The sequence below is a fragment of the Vipera ursinii genome, assembly GCF_947247035.1.
Source record: "Vipera ursinii genome assembly, chromosome: 1".
NCBI classification, from domain to species: Eukaryota; Metazoa; Chordata; class Lepidosauria; order Squamata; family Viperidae; genus Vipera; species Vipera ursinii.
The window spans coordinates 250,963,411-250,975,641 of NC_139512.1; the positions used below are offsets into that span (position 1 = coordinate 250,963,411).

At 43.0% G+C, this 12,231-nt stretch overlaps 1 long non-coding RNA gene across 1 annotated transcript; it reads right to left on the reverse strand.

The window, feature by feature from the left end:
- Positions 1–2,496: 2,496 nt before the first annotated feature.
- Positions 2,497–5,579, reverse strand: LOC310632866. Its single transcript, XR_014490926.1, has 3 exons — positions 5,546–5,579; positions 3,788–3,882; positions 2,497–2,522 (listed from the first exon to the last, which is right to left on the reverse strand). It is a non-coding gene; the product is annotated as an uncharacterized lncRNA (long non-coding RNA).
- Positions 5,580–12,231: the final 6,652 nt, after the last annotated feature.

A 12,231-nucleotide genomic window follows, 5' to 3' on the forward strand; every position in this document is an offset into this window, starting at 1 on the left:
ATGGTCTGATACGCCCATCTCTTTAAGAACTTGCCACAGTTTGTTATGATCCACACAATCAAAGGCTTTAGTATAGTCAATGAAGCAGAAGTAGATGTTTTTCTGGAACTCTCTAGCTTTCTCCATGATCCAGCGTATATTGGCAATTTGATCTCTAGTTCCTCTGCCTCTTCGAAATCCTGCCTGTACTTCTGGTAGTTCTCGATCCACATACTGCTGGAGTCTAGCTTGTAGGATTTTAAGCATAACTTTACTAGCATGAGAAATGAGTGCAATGGTGCGATAGTTTGAACATTCTTTGGCACTGCCTTTCTTTGGAATTGGAATGTAAACTGATCTTTTCCAGTCCTGTGGCCGAGTTTTCCAAATTTGCTGGCAAATTGAGTGTAGCACTTTTACTGCATCGTCTTTTAAGATTTTGAATAGCTCAGCTGGAATACTGTCAGCTCCACTAGCTTTGTTGTTGCTCAGCTTTCCTAAGGCCCACTTCACTTCACATTCTAGGATGTCTGGCTCGAGGTCAGTGACCACCTCTTTGTGATTATCAGGGACGTTAAGCTCATTCTTGTATAGTTCTGTGTAATTTTGCCACCTCTTCTTAATCTCTTCTGCCTCTGTTAGGTCCCTGCCATTTTGGTCCTTTATCATGCCCATTTTTGCATTAAACGTTCCCTTCATCTCTCCAATTTTTTTGAAAAGATCTCTGGTCCTCCCTATTCTATTGTTTTCTTCTATTTCTTTGCACTGTTTATTTAAGAAGGCATTCTTATCTCTTCTAGCTATTTTCTGGAATTCTGCATTCAATTGGTTGTATCTTTCTTTTTCTCCCTTGCCTTTCGCTTCCCTCCTTTCCTCAGCTATTTGCAAAGCTTCCTCAGACAGCCATTTTGCTTTCTTGCATTTCTTTTTCTTTGGGATGGTTTTGGTTGCTACCTGTTCTACAATGTTGCGAACCTCTGTCCGTAGTTCTTCAGGCACTCTGTCTATCAGATCTAATTCCTTAAATCTGTTTGTCACCTCTACTGTATATTCAACAGGGATATGATTTAATTCATACAATTGCTTTAAACCTATTGGCCGCCACCTAGAGGCCAGGGTATAAATAGCTGCATTCACAGCCCTGTTTCTCAGTTCAGTTCCTGTAAGCAAATAAAGAATGATTCTTGCTGAACTCACTCACCTCGTCTCGTCAATGAAGCAAAGAACCCAGTATATAACAGAAGGACAAGAGGAAGAGCCACTAGTCAGGAAACTAACTTGACAAGCCCTTCCCTAATTCACATGAAGATAAAGTGAAGAAGTAGGAAGCACATTTAGCCTTAAGACATTCTGCTAACTTTTTCAAGATTTATTACCAGGTTAGCATCTCACTTAGCATTCTCATTTTTTGGAATCCATCCTGAAAATTCTAAAGTAAGCATTGATGCACAAATTAACAGCAACAGAGGAGAAGAGGGGGACTCCAGGGGATAATTGATATTGCTTGGGTGTGTGATAAGGTATGTAAATTGAAGATTTATATTCAGACTCTCCAATAGCTTTTGACTTTTTGAGTCTCTTGCCCAGACATGTCAAACACAAGGCCCGGGGGCCGGATCCGGCCCGCGAAGTGGTTTCATGAGGCCCGGGAAGCCATCCTGGAAACCGTGAGGGAACGGCCCCCACTGCCTTGGCCCTGGCCCAGAGAACCTCCTTCTGCCAGAGACTCTCAGATCTCTCCCACTCCTGCCCAGGCCCCCACAGGCACCCTTGATGCCAACGATGTAGAGCTGGCCACGCCCACCCAGTAGGCCATAGGCACTCTAGCCACGCCCACCCAGTAGGCCATACGCACTCTAGCCACGCCCACCCAGTAGGCCACGCCCACCCTGGCCACACCCACCCGGCCCCCTGAGGGCAACCACAATGCTGATGCGGCCCTCAGTGAAATTGAGTTTGACACCCCTGCTCTTGCCAAAGGCTAAGTTCATATCAGCTTTGTAGTTAAAGGGAAAGGTCCTCTTATGGACAGGTCACTACCTAGGGAAGAGAAAATAAGGGATAGAAATAAAGGGGCAGAGGGATGTACTCGATCATAGAGGAGTTTCTTGGCAGCAGTTTTATAGGAAGAGAAAGCAATAAAGCAATTATTTCAAAAATAAAAGCAAATTCTCTTTTTCTGGGGAAGGGAAATGAGTCTCTCTTTCTCACTTGGAAAGTGCTTTGACACATACAAAATAAAAATATCAAACTTCTTATTCAGTATGCTTTTGCTAGAAACATCTTTAATCTTTAGTTCAGATTCTGTGGATATTCCAATTTGGAGACTTTTTGTTTAATATCCCATTCTGCAGGAATCTCACCACTGTGTTTAGTTAGGCCTTGTGAGTATTGGGGAGGATCCAATACCAGTGTTCCACTGAGACATGCCATGCGCTCTCCCCCCCCTCATTTTCTAAACCAGTTCTGCCCACTTTATTTTCTATCCTCCAGTAGCAGTAAGGTAATTTGCCTCTGCATTTCAGCCCTTGAGAAGAGCCAACCTTCAGTGTTTAAGATTAGGGTAAGAGAAAGGAAACAAAACAAATGACATTCAGTTTTATGGTTGAACTTAATATCAAATTAAATTCAATGAATTTCTTGGAATTGATATGCTTACCTTCAAACTTACATTTTTTATTTTTCCCAAATGTTATCTAAATGACAATATGATCTGTTTCTTTTACACAAAATGCTTATGACAGATGATAGATAGATAGATAGATAGATAGATAGATAGATAGATAGATAGATAGATAGATAGATAGATAGATAGATGGATGGATGGATGGATGGATGGATGGATGGATGGATGGATAGATAGATAGATAGATAGATAGATAGATAGATAGATAGATAGATAGATAGATAGATAGATAGATAGATGATAGATAGATAGATAGATAGATAGATAGATAGATAGATAGATAGATAGATAGATAGATAGACAGACAGACAGACAGACAGACAGACAGACAGACAGACAGACAGATCCATTCCAAGGCATAATTATTTCTGGTATCTACAGATTTTTCTCCAGTAATAACAAAACTAGGCATTTATGATTATAGCTATCCACAACTAAACAGATGCTTCCATGAATTTGTTTTCCATTTAAATTCATCCCAAGCATCACAATCATATCCATGACATTAATTTTCCTTTTTCTTTTGGATTTGGGTATTAATACCCACCAGAATTTTGCAAAAGACTCTTCGACGTCTGAAAATTCCAGATGGTTTTTCTCAATGAACTCAAGGAAATAGAAAGCAACACTATGATCAGAACTTATTTCCCTGTCCCTGGAAAAACTGTATCCAGTATAATAAAACCTGAGTATTTCTCTTAGACCACATGTCTATTATGCTCAGGCTGACTAGAGATTTAGTCTGGAGTAGTGGTTAAGTCGAATGAGGGATTTAGCCCACTTTCAGCTACAGAAGCTGCTGGATGACTTTGGGTCAGCCAGTCTCTCAGCACAGGCTACCTCAGAGGGTTGTAGTTTTGGAGGGGAAAGTGGAAGTATTGTGTATACCTTGAACCTGAATGAAAGGTAAAATAGAAATAAAATAAACATTTATAAATAAATAAATAGAATCTGTATTCTCTTCAGTCATTCAGCACTCTAAATCTATTGGAGAGTCAAATGCTTGTATACACTACCTCTCAAAATGTGTCTGGCATCCATTCTTCAAAGGTTACCATGTACAATAAAATATTACTTTATATATCTTACCTTCACCTTGGTCTTTAAAATCCTATGTCTTACTTGATTATTTCCCACTGCGTAGTTAGAACTTCATGGTAGCTTACCACAGATTTCACAGAGCCAACGCTTATAACCACGAATATTTCAGAGAAATTCTGCAAATACAGAGCTTATGTTGGATTTTCTCCCAATATCCTTATCCTATATAACTTTGGTGTCATAATGAAAGTCATTAGACAATGTGAATTCATGCTGACTAAGCTTTAAAAAATAAGGTCAGAGTGGAAAAGGAATGCAAAAGTATCAGAACTTGTATTTCTTGAGTCACTAACTTTTCCAAACAATCTTATTTCTAACCAGGTCCTACATTCAGCTACAGAAACAACTTCAAATTAAGCAGATGTGGTCAATAATGCTGTCACATTATACTTAAAAAAAATGAAAATTGAAAGTTTGTTCAGAAGGAGCCACGTGTTGTTAGTCATTGTAGTTAGAACAAGTCAACGTAATGATATAAATGGTTTGTCACTTGGATTAGCATAGGCGTTGCAGTGGATGGGGGTCTGAAAGGGAGAAAATGAATAAGCAGCAGGCAAGAGTTTGCTAAACAAGCTCAAAGGATACTTCTTCTATTTCTCTTCTATAATTAGGGTCTACTTTAAATAAAAATCAGTAAATCACTGGGCCTTTCAGTACACCTAAATGCACAAGAAAGAAACCTGTCACCACTTGCTGGCAAAATGAAGCTTTCTGTTATATTCTTGGAATTTAACATTATAAGTATAGGAACGCCTATTCTCATATTTTAAAAGGTCAGAAATCACCCTCATCTATTTCAACATGACTGGTTTAATGTACATTCCAAAGAGAGTACTATTAAATTAAATAGTTTTCTACACAGGCTTGATCCCAAGTAGCTACAGCCAAGAATTGGTCAACACTCTCCTATCATTAAGGCTTATTGTAATATAGCTTTTTTCTAAATAATAGTAAGAATAATAACAGTCAACACACCTAATGTAACAGTTAACAAAAAGAAGAAAGCCTGGTTCATTAATGTCACTAGACTAGTTGATGTTCAGACAGGAAACGCAATTGGAAAAACTTATAAAGTAGCTAAACTTGCAGATCAAGGTTAGATGAGTTTGCAGATCAAGGTTGGATCATGACTGGAGGCCTTGGAACAATGGCTAAATCTCTCTCTCAATATTTGGTAATTTTGAATTTATTTGTCCTGAACACTCTATTTAAAAAAAAACCTCTTGTTTGGAACTGCCTATAGTACTTAGGTGCAACCTTAATAATTTTAGGTCCTTTATTAGGACTTGAATTATTAAGCTTTCACCAGTCTTAGACCATGAATACAGCAGCATATTAAAATAACAACAACAGTAGTAGTAGTAGTAGTAGTAGTAGTAGTAGTAGTAGTAAATATATTTAAGGTAAAGGTAAAGGTAAAGGTTCCCCCGCACATGCGTGCTAGTCGTTTCCGACTCTAGGGGCCGGTGCTCATCTCCGTTTCATAGCCGAAGAGCCAGCGCTTGTCCGAGGACGTCTCCGTGGTCATGTGGCCGGCATGACTAGACGCCAAAGGCGCACGGAACGCTGTTACCTTCCCACCGTAGTGGTCCCTATTTTTCTACTTGCATTTTTACGTGCTTTCGAACTGCTAGGTGGGCAGAAGCTGGGACGAGTAACAGGCGCTCACTCTGTTACGCGGCACTCAGGATTCGACCCGCCAAACTGCCGACCTTCTGATCGACGAGCTCAGCGTCCTAACCCACTGAGCCACCGCGTCCCTGCAGTAAATATATTTACCTGAAAGCAATTCCAAAGCATTTATAACACCAACTGAACACCATCAGCATTGATTGGATTTGGCATTTCTGTTCACCTTCCCAAGGACCTGCAATAGGCAAATAGTGTTCTTTAATAATTTTAAAAGTATCATCCCAGAATGTAAACTGTTCCAAGCAAACATACTTTTGCAATTGACTGATGATTTTGTCAGGGCTGAAAATGCTGTAGGTGTTTTAGAATTGCATCCAAGATTCCTATTACCTGATTGGTACTATTTTTGCTTTCTTTTGCCATAGCTGTTCTATTTTTATTTGCAAGTCTCCAGTTTTCTCCAGTTCTTTCTCTTCTATTCTGCTGTCTCCAGACACTGCAGGACACTCCATGTCCATTACCCAGATTTATTTATTTTTTTTGTCTTTCTTATCGGCCATTTTTAAGTCAAAGGTGTTGTATGACAGGAGTCTCTCTGTTTGGATTCTAAAGAGCACAGTCCCAGAGCATTTTAGCTTCTCAATTTTCTATTATTTTGTCCAATTCTTATTATGCATTATTATCCCTGGCAATCTTAACAAAAATATGGTCAGTGAAGGAAAGCCCATGCTTGCAATTTTGAGAAGTAGCAGAATGTTATCCTTTTGTTTTTGCTGACAGAAACCTGCATTCTTGTTTGTGATTCAGGGTCAGCCTGTGGGTTTGGCAGTTGGGTCAGACGATTCAGAGGAGGAAGAGGAGGAGGGGTTTGGAGAGCCTGCAGAGGACAGTTCTGAGGCTTCGCAGAGCTCTCATCCAGGCCCCTCCCATCTGGTCACTACGCAGACCCAGCTGTGTGAGCCTGACAGCGTGGATGAAGATGACCCACAGCTGGCCCTGTTTAAGGACGCCTGACGCAGGAGGCAGTCAATCAGGAGTAAACAGAGGAAGGCAATGGGGCACCTCAGAAGGAGGCAGAGAGAAGCCACGCCTTGAACTGTTTAAAAGGGGAATGTGTGGGAGGGCTGGTTTGCTGAAGGCAACCGTTTGAATAGCTCCTGTTTCATGGTTCATGTTTTTGTTTGGCTCTGTTTGCTCTGTTTTATGTCAATAAATTTGGCAGGCTTAGTTCCAGCCTCTTGTCTTTTTGTAAAGGGGTTGTCCCTGCCTTTTCTGCAGGGCCAGTAGTAGGCTGGTACAGAACAATTCTATTTAGACCAGATCTGGGCATTTCAGAGTCCATGGGTCATATCCAGTCCAGTCTGTGGCATAAGTGACATTGGCAATGGGGCCAGTGGTGGGATTCAAATATGTGAACAACCAGTTCTCTGTGTGGATGCCGCTTCCGGAAGTCCATTCTGAACCTGGGCAACAAAAAATTAACTACCAGTTCTGCCGAAGTGGTGCGAACTGGCTGAATCCCACCACTGAATGGGACATGGGGAGTCAGCAGCATTTTGGGTGGGCCTATGACAGCAGGAAGCAGAGTGGCAGGGCAGTGGCAGGGCAGTGGTGGAGGGTTGGACAGTGGTGTAGTGGCAGGGGTGGGGGCAGGGCAGCAGCCCTCCACCAGAGCCCCAATTTCTTATGTGGCCTCTTGGGAAAATTAATTGCCTATCCCTGATTTAAACAATTTAAATGATTTGTTTATAAAAACAATGAAAAGGTTTCACAGGGTAAGTGGAACACCTTCATGCCAGCCATTTGGAACTGCATGATTCCCCAATATGCCTGATGAGGAGACGTAAGGCTGATGACTATCTCTGCACAGTTATGGCCCTTAGTTGAAGCTAAAGGGAGGTTGGCTCAGAAGGTGCACTCATGCAAAATGACCTGATTCTACACAGTATAAATATAACCTTTAAATACAGTGGCACAATTTCCCCTGGGTCGTGAACAGAGTTCTGCTGGCTCCCTGTTTCATGGACAGTGGCATAGCGTGGGGGGTGCAGGGGGGGCCGGCCGCACCGGGCGCAACATCTGGGGGGGCGCGCTCACACTGAGCTGCTCAGGGAGCCCCAAGGGCTGCCCAGAGTTGGCTTGGCGTGACAGCAACACCATATTAACACTAAAAGCACGCGCGCTGCCCAGCGTGCAATCGTATCTGTAACAGCCGTTTTGTTCTCTTAATAACAGGAATAATTACACCCCGCCCCTTTGTCCTGAGAGACACGTGGTCTCGATTGTGGCTTGCAGTAGACTCGCGGCGGGGGGCTGCAGCACACCTCGTCGTTTACCAGCCCTCGGAACTGTTTGGCGGAGTGTCCAGCACTGCTCGCCGTTTGTAATAAACAGGGGTCTTCAAACTTGGCCCTTTTATGACTTGTGGACTTCAGCTCCCAGAATTCCTCAGCCAGGCTGAGAGGAGCTGAAGTCCACAAGTCTCCTGGGAGCTGAAGTCCACAAGTCATAAAAGGGCCAAGCTTGAAGACCCCTGGTAATAATAAAGAATGAGGCCCGCAGACGGCGAGAAGGCTGAAAAGGGCGTCGCTCCTGGGTGTATCTTCTGCTCGGAATTGCGTCTCCCGAAGGCAAACTTAAATCTTCCTTGAGTTGGTTTTTGCTGCGCGCGGGCGCGCGCAAAAGAGAGAGAGAGAAAAAAAGAGATCTCCGAAGGGAACCGGGGAGGGGGAGGGGCGGCCTGGCGGAATGCGCCTTGTTCTAATTGTGGAATATAGGGCAAGGCTTCCGTTCCGCCCCGCCCCCCCCCCCCCAGCCTGAGCCTGCCTTGCGTGGCTGGTGGCTCAACTGCGGTAATTGCAGCAGAATCCCAAGCAGACATTTCTTCCTCTAGGGCAGCGTTTCCCAACCTTAGGAACTTGAAGATGCATGGACTTCAACTCCCAGAATTCCCCAGCCGGCTGGCTGGGGAATTCTGGGAGTTGAAGTCCACGCATCTTCAAGTTCCTAAGGTTGGGAAACACTGCTCTAGGGAATGTGGCGGAGTTTTCTAACCTCGCGGGGAAGGGGTAAATCGGACCTCCTTTGTCTGCTTGGTGTGTTAGGACCAGTGGCATAGCGTGGATAAGCAGCGTCTGGGCAGAAAATAGGTCGAGCGCCGCAGCAAGTATGAATTCCTGGGGTTCAGCCTAAGCAGGCAAAGCTGCAGGGTGGGTTGGTTGGCTTTTCCGGCTTTGGAATAACCTTGGGAAGCTGAGGCATTGTAAGTTGGAAGTCATTGTTTGTCGCCTAACATGTTGGGTCAACCCCACACCACATGCTAAGCCATAAACCGTGGTTGGTATCCAGGGTTTAGGACAAGATGGAGAAAACTAGCCAATTGTGGGATCATAAATCTTGATGAAGCCCATCATCGCTCCATGTGATGTATGCACTCAATCTACAAATGTAGTCCAAGCCTATTCACATCTGTTGTAAGGTCATTCTCTCGTGGGGTTTATCCTGACGTCCACTAAGAGTGGAACAAACATGCCCCATTAACCATTTTCAACGCCATGTCCTCTCTTTGTCTCATCCTAAATCACAGCTGAGGCACCTTAAAGTTGCCTTGTTTCAGTTTTAAACTAGCATTTTCCCTCTTCTCCAGAGACCCTTTTTTGCCTTGAACCTAACTCAGGGGTAGGCAACCTTGGCTCTTTTATGACTCATGGACTTCAACTCCCAGAATTCCTGAGCTAGTGGAAGAGACTCGAATGCTAAAATCCACGGGTTAGGGGGCGCAAATTACTTGCCTTGCCCCGGGTGCTGACAACCCACGCTACGCCACTGTTCATGGATTCAACTTCAGGTGTCTTCAGTACATGGGGGGAGGGAATGGAAAGGGGAGGAAAGACATGAAAGAGAGTAGTGATGTCTTCTCATCTGAGCTCATTCATAGTACTTTGAGCTTTCCAGGTATCTCCAGGAACACTTGGATATGCATTCATATCTGGAACTATGGCCTCTTCGCACTGACCAATTAAGGGTTGTTTTTTTCCCATTCCAGCCCACATCTTGTTCTAGCAGCTGAAACGTTGCATCCTTTTCTCACACTGAATCTCACACTAACAGCATTTTTAAGTTTGGTTTTCGGGTGCGCTTCGTAGTACTTTCCAGCCTCCTCAGTTCAAAATCCTACCATGGTTCAGGCTAATCTCAGACAGATATTCAGAGGAAAATGGTAAGCTTGCTTGTATTTATAACGTATTTCTCTGGCAAGGAAGCAGGTGTTCAGTGGTAAACTCCTGGGCCTCCTGGGGGGCGTTGCTGAAAAAAGGGCAATCTGCCGGATTAGTCCTTCCCCACTTGCTGGATTGATTTGCATTCTGGAGTAGCTGGTGTATCTGGTTTAGCTACCTGGAGTTATGAGAAGATTATATAGATTCATGAAAAATGAATTCTTCATCTCTGATTTATACACTGTACAATGACTTATTTTCCATATTTGCCATAGTTTTCTTCATTTTGAATCATATAGTCTAATTATTTTTCCTATCATCATTTTCTTGGAATTATAAGAATGGAATAATGGAAACTGAGACTGACAGCTAAAGGAAAATTTCCATTTTCTGTGTGAATATATTATGAATCCCTAATATATTTGTCTGTAATTGATCAATAGGGTCAATTCACCTTGCTTTTTCTTTAAACAATATTTTAAAGTTTTAAGGACATTATACTATTTCTTTTACATATTTACAAAAAGTATTTCATTTCATTTATTTGTTTGCTTGTTTGTTTATTAAATTGATTTACCGCCCATTTTGCCACAAGGTGACTCTGGGAAACTTACAGTATGAAAAGCCATAAAACTATAAGAATAAAAATACAATATTATAATTAAAAGAATACAAACTTATAATTAAAAGATGGGAGGGGACAAGATGTACAGAAGAAGAGATGGGATCTATTATTTGTCCATCCACCACCTCCAGCGTGGTACTCCCCCCTTGGAACCCCAGGCCAACTGGTAGAGCCAGGTCTTCAGCTTCTTATGGAAGGTCAGAAAACTGAAAGCCAATCTCACCTCGGTGGGCAAGATGTTCCCAAGGGCTGGGGCCAAAGCAGAAAAAGCTCTTCCCAATTCATAATATCTATCTATCTATCTATCTATCTATCTATCTATCTATCTATCTATTTATTTATTTATTTATTTATTATTGGGACTTACAGTATATGCCGCCCTATCTCCTGAAGGACTCAGGGCGGCTAACAACAATAAAACACAATAATACAAATGTTAAAAAAAGATTAAACTAACAAGCCCCAGTGATAAAATATTAAAAACATTTTAAAAAACAAAAACAAAACCCTATCGTCAGTCCAGGTCAGCCTGATGGAAATGTTTTGAGGTCGCGACGAAAGGACCGGAGATCCGGGGCCATCCGGAGCTCAAGGGGAAGCTGATTCCACAGGGCAGGCGCTCCCACAGAGAAGGCCCTCCCTCTGGGGGTCGCCAGCCGACATTGTCTAGCTGACGGAACCCTGAGGAGGCCCTCCCTGTGTGAGCGCACCGGGCGATGGGAAGTCGTTCCTGGCAGCAGATGGTCCTGCAAATATCCTGGGCCTAAGCCATCACAATGTAAATGTACAATATTTTATTTTTTTATTTTTTATTTTTTAATCCCATTTATATCCCGCCCTTCTCCGAAGACTCAGGGCGGCTTACAAGCTTAGCAGTAGCCTTCATTCTATGTATATGCCTGCTTATTAGGGCTTTTGGGGCCCCCCAAGCGGCATTATTACAAAGTCAGCTTATTGCCCCCAACAATCTGGGTCCTCATTTTACCTACCTTGGAAGGACGGAAGGCTGAGTCAACCTTGAGCCTGGTGGGACGCGAACCTGCACTAATTGCAGGCAGCTGGTGTTACTTAAGGAGGCATTAGCCCACTGCTCCACCAAGGCTCTCACTTGCCTTTGTCAGTGTGCTCTTTCCAGAAGCAGGAGAAGATTCTGCTCAGTTATGCCTGAATAGCTTCTTCTTATTTTACCCCAAACCAATGGCTGAACTCTCCCAACAGTTTTTAATAGGCATTAAACAGCAGAGTAGATGAATCAAACTTCCTGGGTCCTCTCCAAGTAAAGACATCTGGGCCAACCTGTGCTCCCTCACTGCAACTGACAGGTACCACTTACTCAGGAAGGAGCATAACCCCAAAGCACAGCTCCTAACACTTGCTAAGAGTCCTGAAGTATAACAGAGTTGGAAGAGACCTTGGAGGTCTTCTAGTCCAATCCCCTGCTCGTGCAGGAGACCCTATACCATTTCAGACAAATGGCTGTCCAAACTCTTTTTAAAAATATCTAGTGATGGAGAGCCCACAACTTATGAAGGCAAGCTGTTCCACTGATTAACTGTTCCCTCTGTTAGGAAGTTTCTCCTTAATTCCAGTTTGGTTCTTTCCTTGATTAGCTTCTATCCATTGCTTCTCATCCTCCTTTGGAGAATAGATTGACCCCCTCTTCCTTGTGGCAGCTCCTCAAATATTGGAACACTGCTATCATATCACCTCTAGTCTTTTTTTGCACTAGACATACCCAGATTGTTGGGGGCAATAAGCTGACTTTGTAATAATGCCGCTTGGGGGGTATGTGTGTGAAAGCCCTAATAAGCAGGCATATACATAGAATGAAGGCTACTGCTAAGCTTGTAAGCCGCCCTGAGTCTTCGGAGAAGGGCGGGATATAAATGGAATTAAAATAAAATAAAAAATAAATACCCAATTCCTGCAACCATACTTCATACGTTTTAGCCTCCAGAACCCCAGTCATCTTTGTTGCTCTTCTCTGCACT